This window comes from Euprymna scolopes, chromosome 33 (assembly GCF_053919585.1).
Source record: "Euprymna scolopes isolate OS-2025 chromosome 33, ASM5391958v1, whole genome shotgun sequence".
In the NCBI taxonomy this organism is placed as follows: Eukaryota; Metazoa; Mollusca; class Cephalopoda; order Sepiida; family Sepiolidae; genus Euprymna; species Euprymna scolopes.
In genome coordinates, this window is record NC_136514.1 from 45,829,497 (window position 1) to 45,845,270 (window position 15,774).

The 15,774-nt window shown below is 35.2% G+C and overlaps 1 protein-coding gene across 1 annotated transcript in view; it reads right to left on the reverse strand.

The window, feature by feature from the left end:
- The window catches only part of LOC145258206 (uncharacterized), a 151,890-nt gene that overhangs the window by 42,575 nt on the left and 93,541 nt on the right, over positions 1-15,774 (reverse strand). The window contains exon 2 of the mRNA XM_080116140.1: positions 7,498-7,550. The gene's annotated coding sequence lies outside the window, so the exon portion shown is untranslated. The remainder of the gene's footprint in view (positions 1-7,497; positions 7,551-15,774) is intronic.

Consider the following 15,774-nt stretch of genomic DNA (forward strand, 5'->3'; position numbering starts at 1 on the left):
CCTCTTCAGATGAGCTCACCAGAGCTGTGTCGTCAGCGTATTGCAATTCATGGATTGCTTCTTCTGTCACACGTGATCTGGCATGGAGGCGACGCAGGTTGAAGAGGTTGCCATCCAGCCGGTATGAGAGGCGGATCCCATCAGCAGGATGGATTTGCTGTTTGGCAACATTGGAAACCGCAGTAAGAAAAAGATTAAACAAGATGGGCGCAATGACGCATCCCTGCTTCACACCCGATTCTACCAGGAAGGGCTCAGATTTTACATGTACAGTTAGCAAGCAGATAACAATCCGATGACCCCCCCCATCCTGCGGACGAATTTTCCCATTTTGATCCCTTATCAGCACTTTTTTCCAGATAGAAACAGATGAAAATGTTCTCCACATGTCTTGAAAACCTATAAAGCAAATGTCAAGTATGTTGATGCAAAATTCGTTGAGGTTGAGTATTATGCTCACGCAGGCATTCACACTTTGGTAGATATGTAGATTACCTTACGAGAAAAGTTATAAAGAAAGTGTTTCACACGGTAAAAAAATACCATTGATTATCCGAGGAAATGTCATAAGTCAACCTTCTTCATTTCTCTTCCAAAGAAAGTAAAACTAAGGATTCTCAACCATTTCTTTTTTATATATATAATTTCGATACTTTATTTCTTGTATTTATGTAGACAATTTGATCTAAACTCCTTTCAAATTTAATGTGATGCTTGATTCTCTATGCTTATTTTTTGTGTGTCTAAAACTGGGTAAACATATTCTATGGGTAGGTTGGTTGGTTGTTTTTGTTTTACGGCATATGAACCCTTTTCAGGTTATTTAATGTCGAATCCAAAGATTTTGAAGAAAACTTTTTTAATAGAATATATTTGTTGTTTTCAAGTCGGTTTCTATTCAACCCATAATTTGGACCCTAACAGGTACTACTACTCCGGGTCAGAGTGGACCTGGGAGCAATGCAAATTAAAGGGCAGCTCCACACTCCCCAAAGCCGGCAAGCTGGGGCCTCACCACTTGATATAGTTTTAGGTCATATCCAGGACCTCTATGGGTAGATCTGACTGTTTTAATAAAGTCTTAATTATTTTAACAATGGCAGTTACCCCCCCCCTTTAAATACAATTTCTAATCATTCAACCAATTATCCTATTTACCATTCATAACTGAATTCAAAATAAAAATGCCTGAATATGTGATGACCCTTCTAATATATGTAATTTTTCTAGGTAGCTATGCGTTTTATCTATTTTAGCATGATATTTTCTATCTATCTGCTTATATATTTATACACTTATATTATTTATTTTAATTTTATTGAAGTCAATATCTGCTGTTATATTCTTCTTTCTCTTTCTTCCATTTGTCGGCTGTTGGGTCACTTTTGTAATCCCATCTGCAATATTTGATGGTCGTATTTTTTCTGTCCCTCGGGCGGTGTAGATTTTTTCCACTGAAGCTAGTGGGCGTCCGAATCGAGAGGGAGAGCCGAAGAAAGGGGAGATGCTTATGTAAGTAGAAGGAGGCTATTCCCAGACCGTGTGGTTCACAGTTGTAGCTGAGATGTCGTTAGGGGTAGAAAGTCTAGGTAGTTGAGAGAATTAGAAGTCAGAATTGTTTGAGGACGAACAATTGAAGTGTTCTCAGAAACTGTTTAAATAATATAATACCGGGTGTCGGGGAGGTTAGTTTGGGTACGAGTTTACACCTAGCTCAAGGGTGTCAGTTTCTTTTGTGTATAATTTAGAAAGTGCATGAACAACAAATTATATTTGAAACCAATAAAATCGTATTTCTTTGGCCATGTATGATTTGTTATTATTATGTTTTTTGTTTATTTTTTTCTATTATTATGAAATTGCCGCAATATTCCCGTTTCTGTGTCCACCAATATTTTGCTATGCGTCATTTATTGCTCGCAATTGCCGTAATAATGCTTATTTTGTGGCACAAAATATCATGCCTGAACAAATTAGAAAATCATATTAAGCGTGCGCCCGCTTCCGGTAAACAGATTAATTATGTCCCTATCTCCGATCATTTTTTAATGCGACCTCGCACATCTGGGGAACGCTTTGTCTGTCGGTCACGTGTTATTGACATCATAAAAACGCGCCTCCCAGACGTACGGAACGTCTTTGTCATGGTTCCAGGCACCTCTATGAGCATTTAATAATAATTCTCTATGAGAATTTCGTGGGAGGGAGGCGGTCGAACAGTATTTTACGGTAACAGTGAGCTTTGTTGAGTCACAATACAACATCATGTAACGGTTTCATCGGTAAAGACTACAATTGAGCGGGCATATTATATATATATATATATATATATATATATATATATATATAAATTATTATAATTATTCATTTTATCATCATTATTATTATTATTATTATTATTATTATTATTATTACTATTATTATCATTATTATTATTATTATTCGCTCGCATGGAGCTTTCACACAAGTCAACAAACGATCTGATTGGAAACCTGTGGTGTTCTCAAGAAGCTGAGTGACAACAAATTCTTCTTCTTCTTCTTCTTCTTCTTATTATTATTATTATTATTATTATTATTATTATTATTATTATTATTATTATTCCATTTTTACCACCCACAGTGCCACTTTGATGTAGGGGACTATTATAGGGGACATAAGTTGCAGGGATATTATGTCGAGAGATTAGCAGCAAGATGTATGTTCACATTACACTTGAATTTCTGCATGTCAGTACAGTTGGGAAAGCAGAATCATGGAAGGGAGTTCCAAAGTCTAGCGGTTCTTGGGAAAGAATTATTGGAGCAAAAAGTTATCTTACACCTAAAGATCTCTACTGTGTAGGGGTGGGGTTTTGCTGCTTGTCTGGTTTGTCGTGGGTATTTACGTCGAGGGGGTTAAAATGCTTGTAGTTATTTTTATGTATGGCCAGATATCTAAGCAAAAGTCTCTGGCCGCCAGTTGATCTGTCACACCTAAACTTCACGTAGCATTTTGGTATGTTGATTTTCAATAAGAAATTGAATCTTCGTTGGTTTGAAATAGACGTCCCGTCACCTTGCCATGTTTAAGCATGGAATCGCCTTTGCTCTGGTATGCCACCTTTACGTTTGAAGAAACTATTCTACCAGGCTGTCAAAATTAAGCATGAAAGTGTAAATCGTTTTCATTTCTTCCTCTGTGTACAAAAAAATAATCGGAAATCCCATGAGCAAAGTCTCTTTCAAAGAAATACCTGTATGTTGAACACAACAGTGCATGGTTGCTTCCCAGCTGGCTACAACATGGTCGTTTCGAGATCAAATGTTATTAAATTCTTGTTGAGCTGTCCTCTTTGCTAATTATGTTCTGCCTAGCTTAAACCATCGTTGCCAATTATCACGGTGATGTCCCATCGTTTATCTGACACTCACAAACTCTTATCCTGTAGTGTCCTCTGGCCTTGACAAACGGTTACACATTATCACATAAAGAGGGCAGCCTTACTAATCTGTCACACAATAGTATTAAACCGCAAATTTAATTGACTACCATGATTAAATTATAAAAGTGCATGACCTGTACCGTTGAAGTTTGAAATAGCCTTTTCGATGACCTGTAACGCTTAAGTTCGAAATATCATCTTTGCTGGCTTGTCACGCCTAGGTTTTTAAATGAGATTCTAGCTTGCCGCTCAGGCCTACGTTTGGAATAACATTTTCGCTAAACTGTAATGCTTAAGTTTAAAATAGAATTTTTGCTGTGTTTTCACGCTTCACTATAAGAGAAATTATATATATTGTCGGTTTGCCAGGCTTAAATATGAAAACTCACTTTTTGCTGATCTGCGACTCTTAAGAATAAAATAACATTTTCGATGATCTGTCACGCTTAAGTTTTAAATGGTATCTACGTCGGTCTGCTCTGCTTAATTAAGAAATAGAAATTTCACTTGTATCATAAGATACATTTCAGTTAGGAATTGCATTTTTGTTAAAAAAAAATCCATTTTACATATGAAATCGTATTTTTTTTTTGCTGTTACGTCAGGCTTCAGTTTGAAATAACATTTTCGTTAGTCTATCACACTAAACTATAAAATAGATGTTTTTCTCTTCTCTCAGGGTTACGTTTGAAATATTTGTGTCGTTATTTTTTATCATGGTCACTAAGAAATTTAATGTTTGTCTGCCAGGTGCAGAGTTTAAACCACATTTTCATCGGTAAGCCTATTTTTCTTTAGTTTTTTTTTTTTTTTTGGATTAACAAATTTCATTTGTATTTTAATGTTTCTTTTACATTTTATAATTGCATCATGCTAGAAAATTTCAGCTTTTGGGGGGCTGATGAAGAAAAACAAAATAGTATAATCAGGAGATATTATCCGTTTTAGTCGACCATATCATGCATGAATTAAATAGAAACGTGAAATTGAAAATGCATTATTCACCAGGCAACGTGTTTTATTCGAAGAATATCGGATGAGTTTCAATTAGCATTAGTTGTAGTCTTATCCTGATTGGGATAGCCGAACAATAATGTAAAACAACTGCATCACCTACAGGGTCTATAAAAATTACTTCATTCAAAAAAGTATCTACAGGAGACAATCTAAATGAGTGCTCAACGCTGAAAATACCTGTATTCCTGGAGTGCGAGTGACAATAAATGAGTCTCCCAGATTGACAATAATATCTGCAACAATTTCGATCAGTGTTGTGACTCACTTTCACACACACACAAACATATATATATATATATATACATTTATATGTATATATATATATATATATATATATATAGTAAGCTATTAAAGTATATATGTCAATACACAACACAGAAAGATTCTGCATTTCATCTTCTTAATATAATACATTGACACATTAGATAATATATATATATATATATATATACATATATATACATATATATATATATATATATATATATATATATATATATATATATATATATATATAAAGGGTGAGTCGCAGGAATCGGCTGCGTTTAGAAACACAATTTAAAATCAATAACTAAAACAGAATTTTTCTTAAAAGATAAGCAAATAACAACAAACTATATCACACTTTAAGCAGGTTTAAAGACTATCTCTCTCACTCCCTATCCTTTACTCAAACAGAACATGGAAAGTTCTAAAAAAACATCCGTTTCACATGCCTCATTCTGTATATATAAGTGTGTGTGTATGTGTGTGAGTGTGCGTGTGTGTGTGTGCGTGTTTGTGTGCGTGTTCCTCTTTATCTGTCGTTTCTTTGTCTGTTTATCTTTTTCCTAGAAACGACTGGTTCAATTTGGCTGAAATTTTGTACGCACCTTTGGTTTGATGAGTTGCAGTGGTAGCCGTTCGATGTACACTAAGGATTAATATGGATTAATGGGGGCTATTAGAGGTTATTAATGATTGTTATTAGGACTGTATCAGCGTGTAACCTTTCTAAGATGGGAAGAACATTCTGGAATAAACAGTTGCAAAAAAAGAAATCCGAGGTGTGTTGTTCGTGATAGAATTTTCGTTGCAGCTTTCCGTCCAGTCAGATCAAGGATGGTCCAAGTGGTTCCTTAATTGGCCGAATGTTGTAACCCCATAGACTGGTATTCGTACCTTTTTCTGAAGATATGTCTTCCTTTGTCTGGCAAGACAAAAAGATGTTTATTCGTTCCATTTTTTGTCGTTATATGTGAACATGTACTAGATAAGTTGTTTTGTGACATTTTAAAAACTAGGCGTTCACACGTTAAAGAAGAACAGACGCACATTCAATAAGAAACCCGATACATGTACTATATAGATGAACAGAATATAAACACACATACTGGAATACAACAAAACTAGAACAGGTAATTAATTAATTTTATTTAAAAATAGGTGATTTTACCGTGTTCGATGGCAATAAAAATATATAATTCTGAAATATTCGTCCATCATCATTCAATCCCGGCAAACGTAGTGTATATATATATATATATATATATATATATATATATATATATATATATATATATATATCTGTGTGAGTGTGTATTTGTGTGTGCGTGTGTATGTATGCAATAAAACGTTTATATTCCAATTTTTTAAGATGTTGACATCTTACTCTTTACTTCTTGAAGTACGTTGAAATAAACGGTAAGATGGTCAACATCTTAAAATTTGGAATTTTATTTCATTTATTTATATGTGTTCGCTCGTGACATTAATCTCCACAAGTTAAAGGACGGTTATAAGTAAGCTGTGAAATATATTTAAATAAGCACACACGTACACACACACACACATACATATATATATATATAAATATATATATATATATATATATATATATATATATATATATATATATACAGCTCTCAATACATGTAATATTCAACGTATTTGTAATCTGATTGCTCCCCACGACGACACATCTTCTCTTTCACTGTCACCCCTCTCTGTTTCTCAGACCTAGTATTGCTAGTTTTTATATATTTAATAAATACGGTTATAACATATGTTTTCTATGATTTTCTTATTTATTTCCTGCATCTTTTGTTCAGCTGATTTGATTAATTGGTCTAATGGTCTCCATCAATGTGCTGTTTTTATGATTCCTAGTAATACACCTAATAGCTTCTTTTCATGATGTGAAAGCTTCTGAGATTGTCTTACCGCCCAATGTTTTCCTTCTACATACAGTCTTGATCATTTCAACACTAAGATCAATAGGCATCTACTGTTTGTCTGATAATCCACCTTCGTTCGTGTTAGCTCCTTAAATCAAGTAACTTGATGCCTTATACGAGCGATATCCATAAAAAAAACGTTCAAAATTTAGCAACGGATCATGCACAGTAGCATTACATGTAACACATCGCATTGTTTAGAAGGGGGAGCATTTGCATATCGTCTCAAAAGAGCGTGGACCATAATAAAGAGATGTGCATTGTGTGCGATGAGGGTGGGGCTCAATTCGAGTTCCTATTTAAAATGCCTCCCCACGGGACAGAGTTAGACAACAGGGTCGTTTATTTAACGTGGATAAAAGGAACAAAAATAAAAATTGTCTCAGTCGTGAAGGATTTCTCCTCCTCTGACAGAGAACAAGAAATGGAAGTGCAGCATCTGAAGAACAGATACTACACTTTGAGATATTAAATTTTTTATTCACAGGAAAAAAATACAATTGGGAAAATGAACAAAAAACTTAGGCACAACGCCAACTCAAAAAGAAGGGGAGATGGTGAGGTCGATTGATCCATCTCGTATCTGTTGTAAATTTTAAATGATTTTTCTCTCGGCCAACCTCTTTTATCATGGTTACCCTTTTAAATTTGTATTTATGTGTGTGTGGTGGGAGTGGGGGTGCCTACGTAAGCCCAATTTTAAAACATTTTTTATTTATATCAAAAACTACAAAAAAAGATAACAATCTTGATAAAATTTACACTTTGATCTTGTTCCGAAGGCCAATTCGAGTTAATATTTGAAAAAGAAAACAAACTCCTCTTAAAAGCATTACTCACCTAACCGTTGGCCGGTTCGCTGTATTTGTGAAGCCCAGGTTCTTGGAATTAGTCTGTAAAAATATAAAGAGTGATAAACAATATATAAATAAGGTATAAGGATATACAGATGTGATTGAAGACTAAACTGATAAAATTAATTCAACGCAAAATAAAGAAAATTATTTCACAAAAAAAAGCAGGTTAATCAGCTTCGTTCGAACCTATGAACAAAATTAATATATTCGAAACGCAACTGGGCAATTTTTAATGTTTTCTTTTGTTGCGGTTAGTGATGGGACGATTCAAATATTTTTCACGATTCCGATCCAATTCTCAATTCCGTACTAAATTCCCGATTCCGATACAATTACCGATTCTGATCCTTGACAAATTTCTTAATATTTAATTATATAGTTGTGTTTTTTTCCGATTACCATAAAAACACAGATGTTAAATGTACAAATATTTTCCTAATGTAAAAATATACGTGTAGGGGAGGACCTATCAATTTTAGTTTAATTGGTGGTTTAAAATTGATAAATATTTATTATATTTTCATTATTATCAGCAATGGGAGATTTTGCTTTAAACAAAATCAAATAAAAATAATTAAAAGAATCGTTTTTGCCATCGGAAATTAGGTACAATTTTTTCCGATACCCTCAAATATTCCGATTTTTCGATTCCGATTACGATTGATCCTCCCAACAATAGTTGCAATATTTTTGGTCTATAATAGGGGTATGGTCCCTTACAGTTGGAAAATTCTATTTTTAAACGCTGCTGCTAAGAACTGACGCATCAAATTACTTCACGTTCTGCTACCAATCAATCAGAAACCAGAATTTATCCATAAAAATTAAACCTTTTTTTTTTTTAGCAATCTTTCATATGTTTTCTTCGTGTCAACATCGGAAGAATATTTTGCTGTTTGGCTACAAAATTATAACATCCGGAACCTGTACAGAACAGCTGTCTACTGCAAACTTGTCATCTGCACGATTTGTATAAAACAATTAACCATCGAAAACTGTTTTGAAACTGAACATGACTTCCAACTAAAGAGTGTATAGGCCCAGCGTGAGACTTTATTTCGATGGATCCAAATGAAAATTCGAATTGCGGCAAGTGAAATTTTTAGGATATTTACGAATCCAAAGGTTACACAAAGTAATTCAGGCACAACTTGAAAACAGGGACGAAAGAGGTTATGGGCCCAGAATTATTAGCACAGGTAGGTTGTTAAGTGTTATAATAATATTAGGTTGTTTGATTGTCAAAAGTCTAATAATATTAGAGAGACGTGTCAAACAGATAGAGCAGTCGTTGTCATGGTGATTTTCCGTCGAATTGCCACTTCACAAAACGATTAATAGAACGTGATTTTGGAGGAATATTTAAACAAGATCGCTTAGACTAATTCTGCGTGTTAGGGAGAAAAGATAAAAAATGTCTGTCTCTTGATCCCAGAGAAAATGGATCGGGGAGAATTTTCGTCGAGGGGACGAGAAGAAGCTAATCTCCGCTAACATCATACAAAAATAGACGCCACCTTTCTTTTAAGGTAATGAGAAACGACGACGCGCCTTCGATCTTAGTAAATCTCAATAAAACCCAGTTGTCCGAAAATGAATAGACTTGCGCCTGTTGCTATGTGCTGAGAAAGTCCTTTTTTCAGATGCGATGAACGGCGGAATACAAGCCACTCAAGGACACGACTAAATGGCACGAGAAAAAGATATAATAGTGCTTTCGGTTGTACTTCTATAATCCTCCAAACTATTATGATGGCATAATTGTGGACATTGATTGCACCATACAAGAAAAACAGCAGTGTCTGATAATAGCATTAAAATTAAGTATTTTCGATTACAATATACGTACTTATAGTTTACGATTCGTACTATTTTTGATAGGATTTCCATGTTAAATTTCGTTTTTACGACAGCTTTTGTTAATTAAATTGAATAGTGAGTATATGAAATAATTAAAATGCATCATACCCATGTTAAGAATGGATTTCTAAACAATAACGTTATTATTTCAGCAGGAACATTAAACTGCACAAAAATATAGTAATTATTTCGAGTTAAATATGTTTAGTTTCGTGAGTTAAGAACTGAAATATATATGTCTAGGTTTTTGTGTTGAGTATAATCTTTGTTTGCTATAAGGTGCCTGATAAGCCTAATCGACATGGTATCTAACGTAATCGGAAATGCTGGCTTCAGGTCCTCGTGAGTCTATGGTAAGTACTCTCTTGTGTAACAAATTGCCGAGTCCAAAATTCACTCGAGATTACAGGTTAATGATATTGTCAGATAGACGATGTAGAACGGGATGAGAGGTGAGAATCCGATGAACGGACACTGTGTGAAGAATTAAAAAGACGCTTGCTCTCTGCAGTTAAGGTTGCATGTTAGATCTTGAATAGACATTTGTTTAACGAAATAACTCAGTGGTGGAGTGTAAAGGTTTTTGCAATAGTGGAAGTAAAGTAAGTTCTGCCTGTGTTTATAATGACTCTACATGTGCATTGTATTCATTATATTTAAGGTAAGTTTATATAAAAGAAGTACTTCTATTTGAATCGCTTGATTTTACGAATACGTAAGTCGATACAATCCCTATATTTTTCTTAGACACGTCAAAAATAAATGGAAAAATAAATAAGTAGTTGTTTGTAACACGAATGCAAATCTATAAATATCCATTATTCTTGAGCAAATCTTTTTTCAGAAGCCTGATTTTTAGCATATAAAAGAAGAATAATATAAAACTTTTTCTACTATTTTTAATAGAATTTAATATTTAAATCGAATTATTTAATAGAATTTAAAATTTGATATCGATTCTTCAGAGCATTTCTTCTTAATGGTATATTAGCAATATTGGGTTCACTAAAAGAAAATTATTAATTAATTTTCAAAGATTTAAAATAGTGTTTTCGTAAAAATAATAAAAATATATATTTTTTTTGTTAATCTGAAAGATCATAATTATTACTAACATATTGAACGAGTTTCACACTTTAAAACACAAAAGACAAAAATTAAACATATTAAAAATTCTGATTTTCAACCTTAAAACATGCGCAGTTGTTTTTAGTTTGTTTCGTTTTATCTATAATTCTCAACATACAATATATTTTGCTGAGTTTCGGCTAATTAATTTTAGGATATTTGTACCCACAAAGAAAGAAGATTTTTAGGCAAAAAATTGCATATAAATATCGATTATGAAAAAAGTACACAATTATAAACTTCATTTCTCACTTAATAATCGGTGAGAATTTCGTATTGATTGGATAATTATCTGATTTTTGGTAGACATTTAAATAGAGACTTCTTAAAAATACTTTCTCTCTCCTTCCGTATTGACCGTGTCTAATTTTTATACATCATAGATAATAAACGTAACAGGATTAATAGAGGGAAAAACGATAGCATTATATTTGTAGTAATTTTTAATTTAATATATAAAAAAATTATGTCTCCTCTTTGAATAAATCTTTAGGTGGTAATAACTTGCTCTTATTTATAAAAAGGTCCATCATTTTTGTAATGCATGCAATTTTTGTGTGCGGGAAGCAATGTTACACCGTACCTAAACGGTATTTTTGCTTACATATGTTTAAAAGCAATATAGATTGTCAGATAATGATTAGTTGAATAAGCACACACACACACACACACACACACACACACACACACACATATATATATATATATATATATATATATATATATATATATATATATATATATATATATATATACTACAATGGTGACTCGATGTTGCTTGGGATTGAATGATGATCAACGAATGTTTCACACTCCGATATTTTGATTGTCATCGAACCCTGTAAAATTTTTCAATCTAATCGATTAATTGCCTGCTTTCGCTGGCGAACCATCGCGGTCCACGATAGAAACCTCCACATTACTCTCCGCAGTGATCTAGTCCGTAATACATTATTTTTTTTACTTTGTACTGTAGATAACCTACTGTTCATCATATGAAATTAGTTTTATATATAATGGCTTAAATTAAAGTTTTTGATGCAAAAAACAAGTGTCAAGCTTTAATTGTACTATTAACAGAAACAATTATTTCGAAACACCGGTTATTGATTTTATATATCGGTCTCGTAAGTATTTGTTGTAATAAAACTTCTCTTGTGATGCTAGGCTCTGTAAGTTGTTAACTTTGGTCAAAATTGCTTGTTTCTTCTTTCATCGGATTATTGAGATCATCCATTTGGCTGGCTTTAGTGTTGTGGGATGTTATGTTCGTGATGTCCTCGACGTGTAGCTCAACGAAGTAGTCAAGCGGATTCATGTCGAGCGGAGGTAGGAGACTAGTTATAGAAGGGTACAAAGTCGTAGCATGCCTGCACCAGAAAGAGGACTACGCAGGCACTATCTGAAACGTTTTGAACACTGGTTTCGATTGTACCGAAGGAGGGCTACGTTTTCAATCAGAATCCTTGGTGATTGGAATAAAGTTTTAAATGAAGTAATAAATACACCAACAACGCAACAATTTAAAGTAAATTTTTACGCGTGCTGGACTCATGTGTCATAGTCTCTGTCAATTTCTACCACTTTTACCGTACATTAGTGGCGCAGCTTATCTCAATTTTCCATCATAATCTTTCACTTAGAAATGAAAGCACAATATCGTTATGTTCATGGCGAGTGCTCGTTAGAGATCCAATCTCTGGTCCCCCCTCGCCAATCTTTCACGATAAATACCCATCTAGCTTAAACCACTGTCAGTAATTTTCTCCACTCTCTATCTGTGCCTTAATCAAAACGTAGATTCCATGAACAAAGCTTCTTTCTTAGAAGTGCACGCCTGTGGAACTCTATTTCGTTTACCTGTTTTTCACCTGGCTACAACTTGGATGTCTTCAAGTCCAACATAAACAAATTCCTGATAAACCACCCCTTAAATAAGACACTTTATCAGATCTCCATTACTAACGATTACTACGATATTGTCCCATTGATTACTGTCCATGCAATAACCCTTATCCCCGAGTGACCGCCGGGCCTTGATAAGTGGTGACTTCCATGTAAAAAAATGAAGATTGGTTCAGTAATCTGCCCCACATCATAGAATTCAAGCACAATTCTATTTGCTTTTATCTTTTCCTCAAATAAATTGGATTTGATTGAACAAGAATTGAATCTACTTATCAAAGGGGCTTTACTCATTTGGGTGATTGCGATTATTCGAACTTGTATATAACTATAACAACATTTCGATCGATCAAAGTTTCGAACACAATCAAATTCTCATCGTCAAACCTTGGTATCATTATAGAATTTCAAACGTAAATATTAATTTAATATATGAGAGTATTTTGCTCTCTATCTATCAGCCAGTACAGAATACAAGTCTTACGGGGATTAAATTGTATTCTAAGTATCGGCCGTACTGAGGTTTGAATCCTCAAGTCAAAGAACGTTGCAACATGAACGGATTTAAGTTAGCACTTTTATCAGTTGCGCCATGTTACCTTGTTTTCATGATTTATATATTTAAAAAGATGTAATAAAGTCATCATAATAATGAACATTTAATAAGTTTACTTCGACTGTTTATATAGAGTACTGTTTTCGGAATCACCTTGGAATAATTGTTCCTGTTCCATTGAGAGAGTGTGCAATCATTGGTCGACTTATATCAAAGAATGTGCGTGTGTGTGCAGTCAGCAGCAACCCTATTCAGGATTTATCCGGCTTCCTCCGAAGGAGAAAGTTTCTATGGGAGTATGAAATTCACAAGCGGTCCCCAGTTGCATATATATATCCCCGTTAGGGGAGATGACGACGTTAGGTTTTTTCAACTTTTTGCAGGGAGGTGTCGACGTCCTCCTACATACAGCACCTAGAATTGCCAAATTTGTCACCCATTTTAGTAATAACCAGGCTCAATGTTGCTTAACTTCGGTGATCTGACGGTAACCGGTGTGTACAACGTGATTATGCCGTATATATATCAAAGAATAGAAAATGATTATCCATCTTTGCCAATCACTCAGCTTTAAAAAGTGATACACATTTTAAATTAAGGTATCCATGCAAAAGAAAGGTGTCTACTAATATTTTAGGTTGAATAGTCGAAGAAAAAGAGGGATCAACCCCGACAATTATTTTATTCATTTATAGAAAACTGCTTTTTGGAGCAAAAGTTGTTAACGTTTGAACACCAGATAAGCGTTCACCCGTGATTGACGGAATTTTGAATTATGTTTATCTGTTTAGTCGGTAAGAGTGGTCCAGTAAAGTACCGATTATAAACTAGTCTTGTTAGTAACTTAGTCGCTGTCTGAGATAGGTATACAAACAAGCTGGCAATTTTTTTTATTAAAAACTGACACCACGTGTTTTGCATTGAATAATTGCAACAAGTCATATAAATAAACTAATGGTTTGTGTATCTCTATAGTGCAGTAGTTCCTAACCACTGTGCCGCGGGACATTGTGCCATGGAATGACTTTGGTGTGCCCCGAACAGATAATATCTAAAAGCTATTTTATTTCTTAGTCATTATAACACCGCTCAATGCCAACGTTTACTAAAAAGGTTGCCAGAAAGTTACTGCCTACGTAATATGTGAACATGGATGTTCTTACCTAAACAGCAGTATTTTAAAAACAAAAACGTCAATGGCTTAAAAATATTAGAGAAGTGTTAAGAATGGGTCTCTCTCACATTCACTTTTATATCGCAGCAGTAGTTAAGAAACACAAGGCACAACGATGCAACTGACAACCACCATTATTCTTATTATTATTCTACATCCGATATTAAATAAAGCATATGTTGATTCATGTGATTAAAAATTCTTAAATAATCTGTGTTCTTTTTATTTCATTGCAAAAAGCTTTTATGGTTGAGAAATACTATTTTTTATGATAGGTGTGCCGTGGAAATTGAAATCAACTCAATAGTGTCGCCTTCCCCGACCTCGTTCTCGACCCTTCCATCGAGAGCCGTCGCAGGCCGCGGGGAGAATCTGCCTACATGAAAGAGTGCCGAGCCGCGCTAAAGCGACTACCAAGGTCCAGTGACCTTGTGACTGCTACCCGTAGGGAACTCCACAGGGATCTAGTGAGGGAGGCCGCTGACGACCCGCTATGCGCGCGTTTGGGGTGGCAGCAGAGTGAGATCCGCTCCGCGTGGAGCTGGGCGCCAGGTTCGAGTCATCTGAACAATTCGGAGTTCTCTCTGACCTGGCGATTGGCCCGAAATGCACTTCCACTCAACAACATACAATGCAGTTCTGGGTTTCTGGAGTCGCCTGATTGTCCCCGTTGTGGGACAACGGCTGTGGAAACTACGGATCACGCTTTCTTCGATTGCCGCGAACTCCGCCAGTACTGGTCGTATGTCAGTGGGGTGACGGCTCGCATCGATCCTGAGCATCCTCGCCCAATTACTGTATCCAATGTTGTGGACAACGTGAGGCCGCCGTGGGACCGGGAAAGACAAATGGTCTACGTTACGATTCTGGCCGTGGCGAGAATGGTGATTTGGACGTCGCGTCTGCAAGGTTGCCGGGGGGTGTTGTCTTTTTCTGATCAAGATCTGATCGCGTTCTTTAAACACCAACTACGGGTGAAGATCAGATGTGATAGAAGAAGGCTGCATCGCGCGGCATTTGACAGAAGATGGATACATGTGGCAAGTCTGTGTGTACGAAGAGGAGCCAAATTTGAATACGTGTTCCCCGCCTAGGTGTGGAACGCGCAGTTCTGTAAAGTAAAATTAAACAAGTAGTCTCTCAGCTAGCTGAGTGTGTGTTCCATCCCTCCCCGATTAGGAAGCCTCCAAGATCCCCATCCCCTCTTACCTGCAATTTTTGTTTTCACCCCTTCCTCTAAATTTTACCCATCTTGGAGAAAAAGAAATACAAACTAACCTCCATCCCTTACCCACAAAAATTTTCTTTTCTCCATTCACCCCCATCTAGAGGGCATCCCCACCTAGAGACTGACCCGCAGAAGCAAGGTTCCTTTTACAAACCTAGTGGAACGGGCAGTCTATCAACTAGACAGGGTTGGGAGGGTCCTACTAATCACCTTTTTATTTTTTCTTCCCCCCGCCCTCGACACAAATGAATTATTGTACCATTTTATTGTTATCTTTTTTGTTTTTACTCGTCAATAAAAAATGTTTTAAAAATTGGGAGTTACTAGGAAGTCCCACAATATGAAAGGGTGAATGCGGTATTATGGTGAAAGAAGATACTAGCTGGGAGAAACTTTTGACTTTGTTTAG